Raw genomic sequence first — 22,465 nt, forward strand, 5'->3', positions numbered from 1 at the left:
ATGATATATTCATTACACATATAAAAAAGACTAAGTGAAATTGATTGCAAGTTGTGAATTGTGGTCACAGAATTGCTAAAAATTAAGCTCAAAATAGGAAAACTTACTTAGTTAAACACTTTAATTTGGGAATTTGATTGCAAGTGGTGAATTGTGGTCAGAAAATTGCTAAAAATTAAGAAATAGAAAAATTTACTTAGTTGAATGCTTTATGAATCTTAAAGATAATAGTCGAAACGATACACTATATAACACAAAAATTTGACTAAGATTAAGAGGTCAAGAAAAATTTAATGGGTTTAATACTTGAGAATTGATGGAATTACAATGTGTAATATTTATTGGCTTAGAAATCAAACATTCTAGAATTTGATGACATTTAAGTTTGAAATGGAGAACACATTTTATGCGATTCCAAAGTAATAAGTCCAAACCAAGTGAGAAAAAATCTTAAAATTAAACAAATTAAGTAAATAAACAAATTTATTGACTAAATTTGTTTAACCTTAAGATTTTTTTGTTACGTCAATAAATCAAGTGCTTTTATCCAATTTTGGCAGGTCTTATATCAAGCCAAGCTCTATCTCCTACCTTGCCAAAATTGGACAAAAGCACTTTACTTTTTCAAAAGGGCTTGTGTATACTTTTCCCAAACTTCTATATAAAGCACCCTCTTGTGTGCTACAAGGCATCTCCCTCTTTGCAAACTTTTGCAGCACCATCAATGGAAGCTTGAGCTCTTGATTCCTCTTCCTACTCATCATTTGCTTCATCTCTATCTTCTCCTCCCATTTCCTTCTCCCATTTGTTACCAAAAGGTGTCATGTCAACCTATTTTGAAGGTGAGGCCTCCGAATTTAATCCCAATTTAGCCAATGATGATCGTGAGGTAGTTAGTATTCAACTTTCCAAAGTTGTAAGGGAGTTTGTTTAATTGAAGCCGATTCTCAAGTGGCATCAAAGGAGTAAAATCCAATGCTGTAACCTTGGGCAAGACCCCATGGTGGATGAAGAAATGCTTGAATTAGAAGTGAATACTAATGCAGTGTGGCAGTAGAGTAGTTGAGTAACGTATATCAAGTTTCATCAAGTGGTCATGTCATAAAATTTATTGGGAAAAATTGAAGAAGGAAATACTAAATTGAAGCAATTAAGATTACAAGCAAAAATAATAATAATTAAGTGAAATTAGCTTAAAAGCCTTAAATTAACCAGGGATTAGTCTCAAAAAGTTAAAAAAAAGGCAAGTATAAACTTAGATAAACTTAGAGATAAATTACATAAGTCTTAATAACAATAAATGCCTAACTCTTAAGTTAAAATATACTAGTTGAGATACAAAGAACCTTAGAAAAAAGAAAGAAAAGCAATATGACATAAATAAGGATAAAGTTGTTAGTTATCTTACTGTTTAGTTGTGATCATTATGAAAGCTAAAGGAAATTTTGTACTTGAAAGGTTACCTTCTCTCTCACATCTTCCATGGCTTCTCTCACCTCTCACCTCTCTCTTGTCTTTCTAGTATTTTCCTCTCCTCATCACTCATTCTCTCCCTTATGCACTTTCTCTCTCATCCCTAACCTCCTTCATTACAAGTGGTATTAGAGCTTAGGCTCTTGGTCCATTTGATTTTCCTATTTTCTCTATCATTTTCTCCTATTTTCATCTATGAAAATCCAACACAATAGGTACAAGGACACATGGCAGGTTCTTGAAGTAGAGGCTAATCTTAGACCTTTGACAAGGATCTTGGAGGGAGGTAGCCAAACTATGGGTTAAATAGCAGGTCATGACCAAGTTACATGCCATTTTGAAGGTACCATGACTAAAGAGAGGTAATTGGACTTAGAGAAGACTAAAACTTTAGTTACTTTTTGAAGCAAGGACTTATTTTCTCTCTCTTCAAGCCTTTTGGTGAAGCTTTCATGGAGGTCACTTGAGAAATCTCAATGTCCTTCAATCATTCTTGCTTCTCTCCACAAATTGACTTTAGAAGGACTTGTTGGGCATCATTCTCAACAAGAGAAGCACCATTTATCATGCCACATTAGCACGAGATTAGGGTAGCGACTTGGCATGATTTGTGTTGATCTATGTAGAGGCGATCAACCGCCAAGACCCACGGACCACTTATTTCTTCAAGCATCCCAAGTCGAGTACTAATGGCTACCTCTCACATAGCTGATGCACTATCCATCTCTACGGGTGTAGTGAGCTTACCTCCATGCCCGATCGAGTTACCTCCTCTCCCAAGCACTTTGGTAGCTCCACGATCCAAGTGCAAGCTTCAAGCAAGATCCATCCTCAAGCTCCACACCCCAAGCTCCATTGCCGCGAGCAAGAGAAGAGAAGGGAAGAAGAGAGGAGAAGATGGAGAGCTTCTCCTCCACGGTTCATCACCCTCACACTCTCACACTCCCTTTCTCAAGCACAAGCTCAAACAAGCAAGAAGAAGAAGAAGAAGAAGAAGAAGAAGAGAGCTACTTTTGGTCACACACAAGAATGAATTTCTCATTCACTTTTCAACTTTATATACAAAACCCTAAATCCCTTTTGGGTGGTCATCCCCTTATCCCTTTTTTTAGATGGCCCCATTGTCCTCCTATCTTCCTAGCTTCCTTCCCACCGCCCATCTACCTTTACAATTTTCAGAGTGAGAGCCCGATAAATCATGGTGCGCCTTGCGCTCTTTTACAAAAGAATTGATTTGCGTTTTTTCTTGTGCGCCTTTCTCTTTGATTTAGGAATTTTTTGCACTTCTTGTGTTTCCATATTTTTATTGGCGTGCCTTTGTCTTCTGTTTCACTTTTGCCTTGGCCTTGTCATTTGCTTTAGATTTTCCAGATTTTCCACCTTGTTCGTTTGAGGGTTAACATTACCCCCTCCTAGACGAGTGTCAGTCCCATGCCACTCACCGTCATAGGTAGCAGGCTTTGGCATGCATCGAAGATGTGAGTGGAAGGGACTGTTGTGGTTTGCCTTAGAGGAGTTATAGTGGTGGTGCAGATGAAGGTCGGTGGAGGCACATCGTTGGCGTGGGTGGCTAGTGGTAGGGTTGTTGGAGCTAGGGATAGGGTTGTTCGGTGTTGGGAATTGCATTGGTGGTTGGCATAGATGGTGGTGTGTGGGGATTTGGCACAGGACGATTATTTGGTGGGCTTGCATGATGAAAATGGATAAGAGTTCAGAGTTGAGCGTTGATGAAGAGCTGACGACACCTTTGTTGGAGTCTTCAATACCTGCAATTGGAAACCTCACAGATGTGGTCTCTCCTTGGGTGTAGTGCTAGTCTTCTTATTGTGCACAAGATATAGTTTAATGAGTTTGGGAGACAGGTCAATGAATTCTAGGTGAGCCGAGAGTAATGCTTGCACTTGCAGACCCAAGCTGTGTATAGAGTGTGGTGCAGATATTATGTGAGTGCACGTGGATACTTAGATATTACGTAGGTAGAAGACTGCTCATCTGGTGCCTCATAGCAATGTGTGGATGAAGCAAAGTTGTCAATGTTGAGGAGAAGTACACATGAAGGTGCATGAGACATTCTTTGCGCTGTGACAACACAATGTATCATAATTGAACTCATCGACATCTTAACTTTTGGTAAGCTGGTAGCTACTTGTCTTGCTCAATGAGTACAGTGGACTTTCCATGGTCGTTTGTGCATTGCTTACCACAATCGATTGCAATGGTATAGAAGTGGAGTGCAATAAAGGAATCGTGCAAGTGGGTCAGGGTGATAGGTCTTAACCATAGGAGAGACAAGCTTCCTAGGTTGGTCCTACCCTTGATGTGCCCTAAACAATTGTGGGGAATGTGAAAAGGGCTAGGGGACTAAGGATAGAGCCAACCGATGAAGGTCACTAGACGCACCTAATTTGAGGACCCCTAGGTGTTGTGCTGTGATTGTGAGTGCTTTTTCCTTTTACTTTTATTGTTTCTTTCTTCCTTTTCTTTTATTGTCCTTTCTTTTTCCTTTTTCTTTTATTGTTTCTTTCTTTCTTTTCTTTTATTGTTCTTTCTTTTTGTTTTGTCTTTTTCTTTTTTCTTCTTCTCTCTCTCTCTCTCTCTCTCTCTCTCTCTCTCTCTCTCTCTCTCTCTCTCTCTCTCTTGGAAATAAACCGTTGCAATACATTGAGGTTATTAGCCTTTCATTTGGATTGGGAAATATAGAGAGTCAAAGGCAGTGAAAATGGATATTATAACGATGATTGTGTTACTAACCTCGTTGCTGGGGGAACAGTTGTGAGGATGGGAAGATACATGAGATTTTTCAAAACCTCTTTGTGACATGTGATGTCAGTACAATTGAGGTAACACTTGACGTGAGCCAAATGTAGGGTCTAACCCAGAAAGAGAGAGTAGCCAATGACTATGCTTTGGGCCATGCTCAAATGCAGTGTGGGCGTTTTGCAAGGGTGCTTTTCTCTTTTGGCAGTGAGGCTTCCATCATGTGTCGGAACTGAAAACATAAGGACAAAGTGAGTCAACAAAAAGAATGGTTTTACCTTGCAAGCTTCAAGGGCAAAAATCGGAGCTCAACTAATGATTCTCACTTAAGAAAGATAAGCAGCATGTGATTCTAATAAGGACACTCACTGAAGAAAGACAAGATATATGCAATTCTAAGAATGATTTGACATATATAGCTCACACTTCCCTTTTAGTACTCACAAGTATGTGGGATGTCGAACTACTTGAAGAAGTGATACTTGCTCACAACCAATCAAACAAACTCATCACAAAGGAAGAAATGTATATTGCTAGAAAATTGGGCCAAGAAAAGGTATCACAATTCTTCGATACTTATGCTATAGTCCAATGTAGCCCCAATTTCCTCAAATGCATTTTTTCTTGGGATGAGTAACATTGTACTACAACAAGTCACTTCTATAGAAGTATACAGTTCATCACATTTGTTGTATATGAGTGACTCTCTAATCAAGAAACAAAAAACCCATGCACACAACAAGAACCCTAGGCTACAATGCTCAAAAGCATTGTAATACTTTTCTTTCAGGCTAGAAGCATAAGTGACATGCAACAAAAGCTCGAGCTTAGATAAAAATTGTGAGAAGATTTCAAAGTTGTAGACATATGAAAGACACGATAACATATAGGAGCCTCAAGTAAACTAAAGGTATACAAGAAACCATCAACATCGAGGCTCTAACTTTGCAAGGCATGATGTATCTCAATATCTCCTTTAAGAGCCCTCTACTTTCTTAAAAATAATGTGTAATCACTCCAAGAATTGGAATCATCATTAGTCAAGGTTCTTCAATCAACAATACTTGTTGTAGCATCAAGGGTTGAACTTCAAATGACACGCTTGATATCCATACCATACACTCTCCAATACTCAATATGAAGAGTCAAAACCACTTTCATGATTAGCGTCTCAATCTTTAATATTTTCTAGTCACTTTTATAAGGCTCAAAGCCTTGTATGGCAATGGAATATTTACTTTTAAAAATGGGAAAAAATGAGAAAATGAAAATGAATATACACTCATAGGTATTATAGTGTACCTAAGGGCCCTCAAGTTAGAAAGCCTAGTGGTCTCAATCAGCCAGCTTTGTCCTTGACCCCCTAGCCCTTCTTCCACATTCCCCTACATTTACTTACGACCCATCAAGGGTAGGACACACATATGGAGCTCAACTTGTAGACATGTCTCCTTAAGTCACTTAGACCTTTTCTTGTAGACATGTCTCCTTAAGTCACTTAGACCTTTTCTCTAACACCATCAAAGCAACAACAAAATCAAGGTAAGAAAGCATGTGAAAGAGCATATCAATTATTACAAGTTCTCCTATAATTGGAACCATTGCAAACTTCAGTCTCAAGAGATTACTCAACTTGGGCCATCATCCAACCAGCTAACAACATCTCCATGTAATCTTCTTTAAGGATCCTTCCCTCAACAATGATAATTTTTCCCATCCTTATCCAATAATTTCCCTTACTTCATGAACTATATAAGTATGAAGAACCATTGCAAACTTCACTCTCAAGAGATTACTCAACTTGGGCCATCATCCAACCAGCTAACAACATCTCCATGTAATCTTCTTTAAGGATCCTTCCCTCAACAATGATAATTTTTCCCATCCTTATCCAATAATTTCCCTTACTTCATGAACTATATAAGTATGAAGAACCAATAGAGCCATCTTCTAGCTATGTAAATACCTAAGTGACCATACACACTCACAATGATATCTACGCCATAAATTACATATGGTTTGGGTCCTCAAGTATGGGACAACTGTTTACATCACAAGGATATAGGGGAATAGTGATGGCCAGTTGCGATGCATATCAGCGGCATTGCTATTTATATTGTAAAATGCGACACAAATAGCGACGGTACTTAGAGTTAAAAAAATTGGCCGAAACCCGAGCACGACATTTTGCTGTGAAGAGCGAAAGAGATAGTGCATTTGTGAGGGAGAGGGAGAGAAAGAGAGAAAGAGAGAGAAAAAGAGCTTCTCACCACCGCCACCACCATCATTGCCACTCATGAAGAAGAGGAGGAAATGCGCGAAGGGCGAAGAGGGACCGTTGTGAGGAGGAGACGAAGAATCCATCATCGGGCCTTTGTGGTGAGTACATTGCTCCCTCTTGGTTTGTTCTTGTTCTTTCTTCTTTTCTTTTGTTTGTTTTTGTTGAGAATGAAGTGCATCGAGGGAGAAAGAGAGGAAATGAGAGAGGGAAAAGAAGAAAGAACGAGAGAGAGAGAGAGGGAATAAACATGAAACATAATAAAGAGAGAGAGAGAGAGGGAGAGGGAGAGAGATAGACGAGAATGAATGAGAAAACACGAGGGAGTAGAGAGAAACAAAGAGAGGGTTTGTTCTTGTTCTTATTTATTTGTTTTTTTTAAAATGATGATGTGCATTGAGGGAGAGAGATGAAATGAGAGAGGGAGAAGAAGAAATGAAAAGGAAGAGAGAACAGAGAGAGACAATAAACATGAAAGATAACAAAGAAAGAGAGAAAGAGCCAGAGAGAGGGAGGGAGAGAGCAGAATGAGTGAGAAAACATGAGGGAGTGGAGAGAAACAAAGAGAGGGTTTTTCTTGAGAATGAGGTGCATTGAGAGAGAAAGATTGGAAATGAGAGAGAGAGAGAGAGAGAGAGAGAGAGAGAGAGAGAGAGAGAGAGAGAGAGAGAGAGAGAGAGAGAGAGAGAGAGAGAGAATAAACATGAAAGATAATAAAGAAATAGGAAGAGAGAGAGAGAGAGAGGGGGAAGGAGACATGAGAATGAGTGAGAAAACATAAGGGGGTGGAGAGAAGCAAAGAGAGGGGCAACAAAGAGAGAGAGAGAGAGAGAGAGAGAGAGAGAGAGAGAGAGAGAGGAAATGAGAGAGAAGAAGAAAGGAAAAGGAAAAGAGAACGAGAGAGAGAGAGAGAGAGAGAGAGAGAGAGAGAGAGAGAGAGAGAGAGAGAGAGAGAGAGAGAGAGAGAATAAACATGAAAGATAATAAAGAAATAGGAAGAGAGAGAGAGAGAGAGGGGGAAGGAGACAGGAGAATGAGTGAGAAAACATAAGGGGGTGGAGAGAAGCAAAGAGAGGGGCAACAAAGAGAGAGAGAGAGAGAGAGAGAGAGAGAGAGGAAATGAGAGAGAAGAAGAAAGGAAAAGGAAAAGAGAACAAGAGAGAGAGAGAGAGAGAGAGAGAGAGAGAGAGAGAGAGAGAGAGAGAGAGAGAGAGAGAGAGAAAATAAACATGAAAGATAACAAAGAAATGGATTAAGAGAGAGAGAGAGAGAGGGAGGGAGGGAGGAGAATGAGTGAGAAAACATAAGGGGATTGAGAGAAACAAAGAGAGGGGAAATAGAGAGAGAGAGAGAGAGAGAGAGAGAGAGAGAGGGGGAGGGAGGGAGGGAGGGAGGGAGGAGAATGAATGATAAAACAAAGAGGGACCGAGAGAAACAAAGAGGGGGGCAACAAAGAGAGAGAGAGAGAGAGAGAGAGAGAGAGAGAGAGAGAATAAGCATGAAAGACAACAAAGAAATGGGAAAAGAGAGAGAGAGAGAGAGAGAGAGAGAGAGAGAGAGAGAGAGGGAGGAAGGGAGGGAGGGAGGGAGGGAGGAGAATGAATGATAAAACAAAAGGGGACCGAGAGAAACAAAGACAGGGGCAACAAAGAGAGAGAGAGAGAGAGAGAGAGAGAGAGAGAGAGGAGAATGAGTGAAAACATAAGGGGCCGGAGAGAAACAAAGAGAGGGGCAACAAAGAAAGAGAGAGAGAGAGAGAGAGAGAGAGAGAGAGAGAGAGAGAGAGAGAGAGAGAGAGAGAGAGAGAGAGAGAGAACCAAGACTTTGGTTGATGTTAATTTTATTGAGTTACAAGAGAAGAAATCCATTCTCAAACAAATTAAGAAAGAAAAAGACAATGAGAACAAAAACAAATTGTTTATTGTAACATAGACAAAATGGAAAACGATGAAGGTCATGATGTTCAAGATAGCGAGGTGTATCTTAATCAGCGTGTCCTGTGTCCTTGCTCTCAATGCAAGCTGGCAATCAAATGAAAGTGTTGTTTGTCTATAGAAAACGTACAATTCTTTGGTGAGTTTCAATAGGAGATAATTGATCAGACGATCTCAGACTTTGAGCAAACGGTAGGCTTAGTGTGTACCAATCATGCATTATATTTACAAACTAATTGAATATCATATACAAAAACATTGGATGTGACCGTAAAATTTATATATGGAGGTGACGTCTCATCCCAAGGAGGAGTACACCTATTGCAACTAGTTAGAAGAGTTTGTGGGTGTGCGATGGATGGAGTGCCTGAGCCAATCCACCACTTGGAAGGCACTACCCATTCTATAGCATCAATACCAGAGGAGACAGATATCCTTTTAGACTTTCCTACAATTTTGGAGCTTGAGATGGAGGCAATGATCAATGCATTGATCCCCATGGATGCCGAGACATTTGATCCACTTAGAGAGGAAGCATTTATACCATTATATGATGGGTGCTGAGTATCTCACCTAAAGACGATGCTTGCACTCCTAAGTGTGTAAGCAAAATACAAGTGGAGCGATGCAACTGTGACCGAGTTGTTCACTACCTTCTACATACGCTTTGTTGATTTCTTTTCCGCACCATTATAAAAAACAATTGTGTTTTTTCAAGGTGTTTTATGATTTATTTTCAAGTTGCTAAAGTATCATATATTACCACTTGGAAATACCATACCTGAGTCTTGTGATGATGCCCGGCATGTTTTACGAAAGCTTGGCATGGACTACAATATCATCCATGCATGTGTCAATGATTGCGTGCTGTTTCAAAGAGAGTACGAGACTACAAAGACATGTCCAAAGTGTGGTGCTCACAGGTATCGACAGGACTTGCAAGGGCAAACCATCCCTTAGAAAGTTCTTTGACACTTTTCATTTTAAATCCCCCGTATACATCACATGTTTCATACGTCGGGCTTGGCGAGCTTGACAATGTGGCATGCACAGAATAGATACACAGATGGAATCCAATGAATATCAATGGATTCACGTGCATGGAGCCACATTAACTCTACCTTTCCAAGCTTTGCACGAGAGCCAAGGAATCTTCGACTCGGTCTTGCTATGGATGGCGTGAACCCATCAACTTCTTACAGTGTGTGGCATATAGTCCTTGTTAACTACAACATCCCACCATGGCTTTCTACAACGAAAGAACACCTGATCCTTAGCTTGCTCATTCTTAGCTGCTACAAAGTCAAGAATATGGACGTCTATCTCCGTCCATTACTTGATGAGCTTAAGATCTTGTGGGAGGAGGGGGTTGTTGTGGAAGATATGAGCAAGCGCCATTCTTATGTGGACCATATATGACTTTCCACGACTCGGGGAGTGCTCAAGTAAGTAGACTTCTATTCTCATTGGTTATATCTATCATAGCTCGTTTAAGTTTGTATTCATAGGATAGAGGTATTGGGACAGGTCTGGTTACCTCAGGTTATCATGCATGTCCATTGTGTGGGCCATAGTTAGATTCTCGAAGGCCACGAACCATGAAGAAGATGGTATATCAAGGATATACCACTTTCTTGCCAGAGGGTCATGAACTGAGGGAAGGTTTTCATGGATGACCTCCAGCACGAATGAACGCCCAAAACTGGTATGAGTTGAAAATGGTCCACATGGAGTCTCATCGAAACGGAATGCAACGGTTCTCAATTTTCTACAAGTTGTCATATTGGACCCACTTACAAATCAACCACTTGTTGGATCCCATGCATATTTTCAAGAATGTGGGCAGCTTACTATAGGACCACATCATAGAAAAGAGAGACACTGCAGCGGTACGAATGGATTTGAAGGAGGTAGGCAAGATGGAGATGCTTTGGCCACAGTCAAGTGCACTACCTCATGCTCTTTGGGTTTTGTCCACTAAAGAAGAGCGCATTGTGAAGCAAATTATCAAGTCTATCCGCACTCCAACAGGTATGATGCATTCTCTCAAATCCACTTTTTCTAAAGATGACCAACTATCAGGGCTAAAATCCCATGATTGGCATAAGATATGTCAGGTTTGTACTACGAATGGATTGTAAGTGGCCTGCATATTTTGCTATTGAATCTAGTCAGTGTTCGTAACGCTTCTTCATTTGTGGCAGTTTATACTACTGATTGGGATCGCAGGATGCCTCACTCCAGAAATACGCGGGGCAATTTACAGCTTGTCAAATTTAGTGCAATGGATCTCACAGAAGGAGATCAAGACATCCTCTATTGAATTCGCAAGGCGGGGAGCAGTGGAGATGGTTTGTCTCTTTTAGAGCTACTTGCCCACCAGCATGCTCATGATACAAATCCACCTCTTGGTGTATCTTGTACATGAAGTGGAGATTGTGGGACCTATTCATACGCGATGGATGTTATTCTTGGAGCACTTCATGAAAACCTTGAAAGGCTTTGTACGACAACGAGTTCGGCCAGAAGGTAGCATGGATGGAGGTTGGTTGGTGTCTGAGGTGTTAGTGCATATTTCACAGTGGCTACCAATGGTGGATTCAGACAATAGAATGCTATGGTTGTTGAAGGACGATGATAAATTGACCAGAGATGTGGTGGTTGGAAATGGGGTAGAAAAAAGGATGGATGCTGCAAAGGAGGAGAAAGTGAATTGTTTTTGTATGTTGCATAATGCCTCCATGGAGACGTGGCTCGCTAGGTACGAGCAAAGCTAAGAAAGATCGGGAAGAAACGTGATCTGAATTGTGGCGTAGTATGCGCCATTGACTGATTCGATATCCCGAGGGCATGAAGGAGATGCTGCGGTCTATGTCTATGCGATGGTTACATGGAGCTTTGATCACCGCCTCTCGCGAAGGGGTGGAGGTCTCTATTGAGGAGTGGGAATTCTCGAGGGGATGTAGTCCAAAGGTCACCACATGTTTTATAAGCTGTTGTATCTAGATTTTATATGTGACAACTAATTAACTATTTCAATGTATAGTACAAAATATATAGTGTGGCGTGGTCACATAGACAACATTTCTGCATGGAGCGTATCGACAAAATGTGCTCCACAATAGATTGTGGTATCATGGCAAAGTTCGAGCAAGAGAGCCGACAGCGAGCCACGGATCCAAACACCGTTATAGAAGAGATGGAGTATTTTGGAAACTTGCAAAGTATTATAACGGTGGATCACTATAGCTTTTCCATGATCCTATTCGATGTACAGTGGTTCAAAGTGATATTGGAAGGAGTCAAGGCAACTGTTCAATGAGGTCCATCTAGATTTCTCGAAATAGATTCCGAAAAAAGACGGACAGATTTGTGCGATACATTTGTCTTGCCGGCCCATTGTGAACAAGTGCATGAACTCATGTTTTTTTGAATTTTATTACGACATGGTATATGCCACAAATGTTAAATCTCTCTTGTATGTGATTTTGAACATGTAATTTTCTATCCAAACCCCCGACAACCTCGATGGTGGTATGTTGTACCTTTAGCTCCCCGAATTGCAAGAGTATATGATGGAAGCAATGCTCCCAATGTAGATGAGGACAGTATGCAGACAAAGGGGTCAATAATGCAAGGGGTGGAGGTCGCCCAAAGCTTAGAGCATGTAGAGTAGGCAGAATCGGGTAACGATGATGGAAAGACAAGAGGCCAAGAATTCTTTGAGAACGAGATGGACTCATCCTTTTATGGTGACCTTTCTATCGACCTTCTAGTGTATGTAGATTTGTGTCAAGAGATTGACATGGGACCATAGGCTACGTCATACTTGTAGCATCCACCTACTCAATTCATTGATGAATCGCTTATAAGGGTATTCTAGAATATGCATTTTAAGTAATACCATTTTTTTCAGAGTTATATTACTGTGCTTTGCTTGAATCTTTATTTTGATTATACTAACATCAATTTTTCTTTGTGCAGGCGACCTTTGTGGATATTTGGATAGCACGTATGTCTCCAAATCAGATGGCTCAATTCAGAGATATGGCGGACTAGGAACTGTCTTGGACACCATCAAGCCGTTCCGTTAGATTTACTTCAGCACGCTCTGATGCTTTGATTGCTAGTAGACAAGGTCAATGCTCCAGACTTGGGCCAGACGGAGGGAGTCGTTATGGGGGATGCTGCGGAGAGACATGGGTACGATGAGCTTGCGGTCGGCACAAGGTATAGGTACTACTCCTCACTCTCGTGCAGGTTCGAGAGTGGATCAGGTGGTTGTTGTGGAGGTACCGATGCAATGTCTTTGTCTTGTTGTTGTACTTGAGTTGTGTCACTTATGGGATTTGTCACACCTGTGGGGATGACTACTCCAATCACTCCCTCAGCCATCCGCAAGTGGCACCCCTATGGGTGCTACTCCGAGAGATGCCATCCTCGTGGATACACCAGATATACATGGGTCTCTTGGATATGCCTAGGAGCGTGGTCGTAGGTGAGAGGTTACATCTTAGACATACCACAGAGGGGTATGGATACCTTGTAGATGATAGGACAAGAGCCGTCATCATGAGTGATGAGGGGAGGAGAGTGATGGCTCGTATGAGAGAGTTGTGCCAACAAGTTTCTCGGCACAATGTCTTGGATCATTGGAAGAACATACCGGAGGGGAGCAAGAACTACATAGTAGCATCCTTGCATGAGGAGTTTCCGGTATCCACTGCAATAGACCACAGGATGGACGATGGAGTGCATGCCTGCGTAAATGTCCCACACAGATGATCGACGGACACATGCAAAGCACTTAAGAGTGGGGCCTCAAAGCCCAAGTGGCTAGATGTAGATGACTAGCGTCGACTCAGAGAGGAGGTTACAAATTCTCCAAGACATTGGAGACAACAACGCGAAGCAGCGAGGGCATGAGGAGTGGTCCATCATCTTGAAAGTGGCAGCCACAAGACTTATCTTGAGGATTTTGTAAGTTTTTCTTTTGTTCTTCTCGCTTTTTTTTTTTGCAATATCGCTTGTGCTGATAATCATGTTTTTAATAGTTGTATTTTGTTTTCTTTGTAGTCCATTACAAACCGCGATCCCACCGGCCTAGAGATTCGATATGCAGAGAGACACGGTCTCACTGCATTGATAGATAGATTGTATGCATGCGGCGGTCCAATAAGTCACTCATCTTTCTTGTTCGTAATTACTATTTTTAATTAAAATGCATTATTATATGGTGGACTGATGCATAGTTGTTTCCTTTTTTGCAGAGTCCGTTTGATGCTCCTTCGTGTTGGGACAAGCTTTCAGATATGGCGAGGATCTATAGCTCGTGCTTGGATTTGTGGAGCGCACATCCTCTTCTTTTTTGGTCCTATGAATTATGTAGGCATTTTCTATGCACTATGTTATTATCATCCTTTGTATCTTGCTATGATTCCATGAGTGCTTTCATTAAGTGATCTTGTATTTATTTTATGTATCGGTCTAGTAGATTCAAGTACACTTTGCCTTCATTTTGATGACAAGCATACACTTTATATATAACCCATTTGTAGAATGTAATTATAGCACATAGTGCTACATTTGCTATCCTGCCACAATTTTTTTTTCTCTGTAACTGTCGCTATTAGCGTCGCAAATTTACTACACATGTTGCTATTGGAGTCGCAAAGTGTCACTATCTGCAATGATGCAGATAGCAATGCTAATAGTGACGCCAACATCGATGGTTCTATGGAGACGCTAATACCGATGTGTTTGGTGATGACATGAGCAATTTTTTGTTGGGGGTAAAGGCGCCTCTGCCTAGTTGCCCGTGTATTACTACACTGACAGTACTCGCCACTGCACAATGCAGGTGGCGGGTGCCCGTCACTATCACTTTATTCTTTATTCTTTTAGTGACAGTTTGAATAAAGGAAGGCCCAATCACACATTGTGACTGTTGGAGTTTCCATTTGTGTCTCTCTCTCTTCTTGCTTTTGCTCTCCGCCATAGCTCACTTTCAAGTAAGCTTCAATCCTTCTCACCTTTCAACCGGTATCAGAGCGAGACTTCCCGACTTCTCGAGCTTGGTTTGTGGCATTCTTAGCTTCCATTCAAATACATACAGCATTGGGTCTCCTTCCTAGCAACCATAGCCGACCTTCCCAAGCTCCCGTCACTCCCCGACTTCCTGAGCACCTTCTCGGTCTATTGAGGCATCCTCAAGGCATTGCTACAGAGGTATTGAAGTGTTCTTTTAGTGCTTTTATTCAGTTCTCAGGTTGCAGTCAATCAGGGTAGCCATAGCACAAACCCTTGGAGCTTGGATCTTGCTCCCTCTTGCATTTGGGCACTTGAGGCTTGTTGTGGCCCTCCTTGGGCACCCCTCGGAGCCTCTAACCACTACCATTGAGGCCACATGGATGCACAGGAGTAGAAGAAGGGATCGGAAAATTTGCACCATTTTTTTGGCTGTTCTAGACTTCACACTACAATAGCTCACCTACCCCTCATTAATGGCTATGTCATGCTTCTTCGCGCTTGTCAATGCACTTGGCAATGGTCTCTAGCTTCAGTTGAAGCCTCCTTGATCATTGGCATCAGATTTGGGTCTGCTCTATACATTTTGAGGACTATTTAGAGTAGTCCCTTAGTCATGTTATGCAAAAGTAACATTGGCATCTAATGTTATGCTTGTTTGGGCACTTCTACTTAACCGGTTTGATACCTATTGATGCCGAATGTTTGGGGGATGCAAGGCACATGTTATGCCATCATTTTGAATTGATTTTCTTGCTGAAAATACTCAGTTTTGAACAGTAGATCACCGATGTACCACAGTGGGCTGAAGTCTATTATCTCATGTTTGGTTATGCCTATTGGTTTTGGGCTATGTCTTTGGGATATGCAATGAAGTATTGACCTTCGGGGTACGACATCGAGCTTGTCTTTCATTTCAGATCTTTATTTGTGCTTGAGCTCAGATTTGGAATGCATTTGATACTCCGTCTTGGATGTACATATGGCATGTATGTTACATATGTCTGACTGGTCTTGACATGCTTGGCCTATGTCACTACTACATGCTAGTTACATTTCTTTGGAGCCGATTGCTACTAGTGCCTTGACTTGGCTTGCATCTGGATTCCCGAAACTTACTTGGTATATTTTTTGGCTTGCCAGAGTTGTATTTGGGATACAGTTGATGTCTATGGATGCTATACTTGGAGGCTATAGAGCTTATATGCTCATAATGCCTTATTGATGTCTGGTCTTGGATCTTTCGTCAATGGTGCTCCATATGCCTTTCTTGAGCTTCTTGGCTTGATCCATCCAGCTTTTGTGCCAATGGGAGCATCGTTGGATGTTTGAAAGACATTGAGCAGGTGGTTTATGCTATTGAGCTTTGAGTCTTCTGAGATTAGGATCTTCTTCACTTGGATGTTGCATGGTTGATATGCCGTGGTCCACATATATGTACTTGGGCTGATTTGGGCTTTACACTTACTGAGCATACACCTCTTTGTGTCAGGTCTTGCCATTGTTGTGTACACTTTACCCTATTACACAGGGGGTGTACCGGCTTACTGACGGATTTGTTTGACATGCTTGGGTGTTTGCTCAATGTCCATATGACTGTCATATCTTGATTTATGCTCGGTTGATGCTGGTTATGCTTTGACAGTCCGTGGTTGACTTGGTGCATTGATTTTGCCTACAGTTTGCTCTCATTGTACTTGGATGTAATACAACAAGCAATTGTATATGGATTGATGTGGAATTTTCATGTTGAATCATCTTGATTTTATGTACTTTGGATGGTACTTGGTGGACAAGATCATTAGCTATCAGTTCGTGGTCATTTTGCCTTGGTTTTGGTGGTATTTTGGCTGTTTACAACAGAAAACAACAAGTAGTTTTGGTGGAATGTTCTGTTTACAACAGAAAATAGCAAGTAGTTTTGAGTTGTTTGCACTATTTTGGACTGCATTATGGGTTCTTCTTCCACTAATAGTGCTATCTTCAACATCACTAAGCTTGATGGTATGAGTTATGCCTATTGGAAGACCCAAGTTTGGCAGATATTGGTGCAAAAATCACAGATAAAGCCACTAAAGATGCATGACGAGCAGCCTGAAACTATGACTAATGACGAATGGGATAAGCTTGTGAGTTATGCAACTCCACCCTCATCTTGTCTCCCACTGAACATGTGCATTACAATGTGGTTGAGGAAGCACAGAGTGCTTGGCAACTTTGGGATAAAATTAAGAACCTCTATGACAAGAAAAGTCCAATAAGTCGGATGTATTGGCTGAAGTAGCTTATGGACCTGCGCATGAGGGAGAATATGACAATGTCTGCTCATTTGAGCCAGTTCCATGCTATTCTCAAGAACTTGACTTCACAGGGTATTACCTTTAATGATGAGGTTATTCCATTGTTTTTGCTTGGGACTTTGAGTGAGTCATGGGACGTATTCCGCACTGCCTTATGTGCTTCTGCTACTATTTTGAACTTTCCTGATGTAGAGAGTGCTCTTCTGTAGGAAGAGATCAATCGTAAGAACTTGGATGCCTCTTGTGTGTCACATGCTTTGACTTTTGCAAGCAGAGATGGTAATGGAAAAAATGACTGTGGGAATGGCCATGGCAGAGACTCACAGAATTCTAGGTCTAAGTCGCATGGTAAGTCGCATAACAAGTCTTGTGGGAAAAATGCTAATGTGACATGTCATCATTGCAGTAAGAAGGGTCATATACGCCCACAATGTCATGAGTTGTGCAATGAGAAGTGTAAAGAGAAGGGGAAAGATAGTACAGGAAAAGTCCTTTGATTGCAGCATGGTACCTACGAAATCCAGTGTGAAAATTGAGGAGATAAATGTCATGCAGACTGATGACTCTGATGGAGAGTACATACTTGTAGCTAGTTCTTGTGATGCTACGCCATTGACTGAGGTTCACTCTATGCATGCGCAATGCTAGCTTTTGGATTCTGGTGCTTCATTTCATGTTACACCATGCCGTGAGTGCTTCCACTTCTACCGCACTGTCTCTGGTTCAGTTCACTTGGGTGATGACATGTCACTTGCTATTGTTGGCATTGGGGATGTACGGCTGTAATTCTCTATTGGCAATACTTTTTTGTTACAGGATGTACGTCATATACCTGTGCTTACATGTAGTCTTATGTCTTCAGGGCAGCTTGATGATGTTGGGTTTCATGTTTCATTTGGGGATTCTGCCTGGAAAATCACCCGTGGAAGACTTGTGCTTGCTAGAGGTGCCAAAGCTGGCAGCCTCTATCCTCTTGTAGTCGATGGGTACTCTATTGACCATGTTTTGTCAGTGGGTTCCATCCCACATGTATCTCTTTGGCATGCCCATTTGGGCCATATGTCCTTCAAGGGAATGAAAATGCTTTCTGGTTTGCAGTACTTACTGCCCCTTGACTATGCATGTTTTGATTCATGTGAGCATTGTCTTTATGGCAGACAGACTAGGAATACACATAAGAAGTCTGGTAGGACACGCATGAGTGAGCCCCTGGCATTGGTACATTTGGATATCTGTGGGCCCATGCCCTATCAATCTATAGGTGGTGCAAAGTATTTTGTGACATTCATTGTCGATTTTTTGCGTAAAGTCTCGGCTTACCCCATTAAGCTTAAGTTCGATATCTTGGCTGTATTTTAGAGATGGCTTGCATTTGTTGAAAACTAGACTCAGCATAGGCGAAATGCCTTAGTACTGACAATGGGGGAGAATATGTGTCATGTGATTTTGAGCAACTATGTGATGAGAGGGGTATTAAGCATCAATTGACCGCTCCCTATACCCCACCCTAGAATGGTTTGGCTGAGCAGATGAATAGAACCATCTAGGAGCGTGTACGCAATATGCTTAGCTATGCAGGCTTACTACTAGAGCTTTTGGGCTGAGGTAGTCAGTATACCTGTGCATGTCATAAATAGATCACCTTCTAGTGGTTTGGATTTCCAGGTTGCAGAGGAGGTATGGACTGGGAAACCTCCGTCTTATGCACATGTACGTGTCTTTGGATGTGAGGCATTCTGCCATGTGCCCAAAGACAAGCGTACTAAGTTGGATCCTAAGAGTGTCAAATGCATTTTCCTTGGTTATGGGGATGCAGGCGAGATGGGTTACCGCCTCTAGGATCTGCAAGCGCGGAAAGTCATCTGCAGCCATGATGTAGTCTTCCATGAAGACAATATGCATAGGTAGCCTGAAAGGGTGGTAGAGGTACACAGGGTTATATTCTAGGAGGAGCCATGTGCTCCTGCACAACCAATTGGAGAGCCTGCAGCAGCAGTTGGTACACATGGTTAGAGTGCGGCACAGGCCAGCAGAGCCTACTGTGAGATGGTCTACTAGAGATAGACGTCCACCCAATAGATTTGAGCCCTCGATGCATTACATCTTGGTTACAAATGTAGGAGAGCCTCTCACCTATGGTGAGGCTATGTGGAGGGGTGACAGTCACTCTTGGGAGAAGGCTATGCAGTCTGAGATAGACTCCTTGCACAAGAATATGAATTGGGATTTGGTTGCATTGCCTCAGGGCAAGAAGGCTTTGCCATGAAAATGGGTGCACAAGCTGAAAAGTGCCCCTGGAAATCCCAAGCCAGCTTATAAGGCAAGACTTGTCGCTAAGGGTTTTAAACAGGAGCATGGAGTTGACTTTGATAAAGTCTTTTCTCCTGTGGTCAAGATGACCACCCTACACTTGGTTTTGACCTTAGTCGCATAGCTTGACTTGGACATGCATTAGATGGATGTCAAGACTGCATTTTTGCATGGGGATTTGCATGATGAGATATACATGGAGCAGCCTAAGGGCTTTGCAGAACTTGGCAGGAAGCACTTGGTGTGCAAGTTGAAGAAAAGTCATTATGACTTGAAGCAGGCACCTAGGGAGTGGTATCATAAGTTTGATGCCTTTATGCAGTCATAGGGCTACAACAGGAGTGCTATGGATCCGTGTCTTTACACGAAGAAAGCCTGTGATGGCTCATTGCTTATTTTGGTACTTTGTGTGGATGATATGTTGATAGCAGGGAAAGCTCATGATGAGCTGGATGCTCTTAAATCTCAGCAGCTAAAGAAGAGCTTTGAGATGAAGGATTTGGGATAGGCCTCTCATATTCTTGGTATGCGCATTAAGCGCGACATGCATCGAGGACTGCTCTACCTCTCACAAAGGGAGTACATTCATAAAGTCCTTGAGTGTTTCCGCATGCATGATGTAAAGCCTATTGGCTGTCCATTATCTTCTTATGTGAAGGTTTCACAAGTCAATTGTCTGCAGACGAATGAGCAAAGGGCTGAGATGGTCAAGATCCCTTATGCATCAGCCGTGGGGAGTTTGATGTATGCCATGATAGCCACTCGTCCAGATGTTGCCTTTGCAGTTGGTGTTGTGGCACACTATATGGCTACACTTGGCAAAAAGCTTTGGGATGTCGTAAAGGGTATCATGAGATACCTGAAGGGTACAACATATATGTGTATTGCTATGGCAGCTAGGATATAGGAGTTGTGGGCTACACAGACTCTGATTATGCAGGACATGTAGACAGTAGGAAGTCCACTTTCGGCTATGTCTTTACCTATGTTGGAGGTGCTGTTTCTTGGATGTCTAGGGTTCAAAAGTGTACAACTCTCTCTACCACTAAGGCCAAGTATGTTGCGGCCATTGAGGCTTGCAAGAAGGCCATATGGTTGGGCCGTTTGGTTCATGACCTTGGGATTGATACTATACCTACGCTGCATTCGGATTCTATGAGTACTATTCAAGTAGCCAAGAATCCGGTTTTCCATGCGAAGACGAAACACATCGAGGTGAGGTATCATTTCATACGTGGGGTCATGGAGGACAAGTTTGTTGACCTTGTCAAGATCTCCACTGACAAAAATCCTGCAGATCTGCTCACAAAAAGCCTCACTACTGAGCGCTTTGCCTTCCTCAAGAGATTGCTGGGCATTGGATGAGATGATGTTTTTCCTCATCCTGTTGTACATATGTACATTGTATTGTCTTTTCTTTTTCTTTTCACTCCTCACTAGGGCAGATTCGCCTTTAAGTGGGAGGTTGTTGGGGTAAAGGCGCCTTTGCCTAGCCGTCCGTGTATTACTACACTGACAGTACCCGCCACTGCACACTGCAGGTAGCGGGCACCTATCACTTGCTTTATTCTTTATTCTTTTAGTGACAGTTTGAATAAAGGAAGGCCCAGTCACACATTGTGACTATTGGAGTTTCCATTTGTCTCTCTCTCTCTTTTTGCTCTTGCTCTCCGCCATAGCTCACTTCCAAGCAAGCTTCAATCATTCGCACCTTTCATTTTTTTGGCAAACATTTTCGTCGCTTTAAGTGTCAGTACAAGGCGTGTATCTTTAGTGTTAGTCTTGCTTGGGCTTTGACCCATCTCACAAACTAATAAAAATATAATGTATATTGACTAGAAGACTAGCACTTCCCCTAAGGAGGGTTGGGATGACAAGTTATCTATTCTAGATATAGAAGATTGTGAAGACTCCTACATTATCAACTATCTATCGGACTAACTCTTCCATCTTCTACAATCTTCTATTAAAGGTATGCAAGTGTAATGTACCCATTATGTTTTATTCCCCCCTTCTTGCACTCAAGAGATACATGAATGCTCATAACCTTGCATAGAATGGCCATAAGATAGGCCTCTCTTTATGCATGAATAATACATAAGTTAGCAACTCGTGAACTAAGTTAGTAAATAGTGAGTTAGTAAGTTATGTTATAATATTTGGTCATTAAATTTTAATAGTAATAATAATTTTTAAATGCAATAATAATTAATATATGGACTTTTTAAAGGGGGAGGGCCCCCCACTTTGGGGGGCTAACGACATGGCAGTTGTGCCTTTTTTTTTTGGGGGTGCCTCCCCCCCCCAACCCTTCGCCATCCATCACTTTCTCTCCCTTGAACCAGGCCATCCCATTGACGCCCCCCTTGTCAGCCCCCCCAAACAACCAATAAGAAAAATATTCCTCTTTCCTCCTTCTTGCCAAATAGCAACACAGTAGAGGCTTCAACCTCATACCCCCTCTCTACAAGGTTAAACCCCCCTCCTCCCCCTTAGTTAATTCCTCCTCTTTGTCCTTTCCGCTCCTTCTAGGTGGCATTGATCACACCCCCTCCTCTTATTTTCTTATGCCCTCCCTCTGATATCATGAATCTCTTCCCCTCACCTTCATCCATCCACATGGCTACCATAGATGGACACATACTCACCCCCTCCCTCACATGATCTTTCACCATCCTCACCCTATATAAAGCCCACCTCTCTCCTATTTTTATTTAGGTACACCCTCCTCTTCTATTTATATCATAGATAGACCCCTATCAAAACTTAGAACATTGCTAGCATGGGAAAATGAGATTAGTGTAGTGTAAGATTAGTAGGAAGATAAAGAGTGTTAAGCTAATAGTGGGATCATGGCCAAAAAGAGTGTATTTAAGGGAGATGGTAGTGGAAATCGAAAAGAAAGAGAGAGTTAGTGATCATGAATTTAGTCATTGGAATAGAAAAGAGAGTGGGTAGAAAAAGTTAGTGGATAGACATGGTGATATATTGAATAAGAACAAACAAAAGGAAGTGGAAGAAGAGAGATGTAGTGCATTGAAAGGAGAAGAGAAGTAGAATTTATGCTAACCCCTCCCCCTCAACATTATTATCATAATTACCACCTTTAGAAGCTCTATATTTGCAATAGCTCCAGATTACTAGTCTATGTAAAGAAATTGATAGTAATATAACGTACTGTTCAAGAAGAAGTATGCACAAGCAACACCTTGAGCCAATCACAGAGGGCCAATGTCTACCCTATGTAAGTATGATTATCACATAGACCATCTCCAAGACATAATTGTAGGTACTATCTAACATTTGTATTCATAACTGAATAATATGCTATCGCTAGATTATGAGAAGGTTACAATGTGTTACATAGTAGAATTATGTAGGAAATA

The sequence above is a fragment of the Lygodium microphyllum genome, chromosome 4, assembly GCF_053477565.2.
Source record: "Lygodium microphyllum isolate KBCC chromosome 4, Lygodium_microphyllum_v1.1.10, whole genome shotgun sequence".
Classification (NCBI taxonomy): Eukaryota; Viridiplantae; Streptophyta; class Polypodiopsida; order Schizaeales; family Lygodiaceae; genus Lygodium; species Lygodium microphyllum.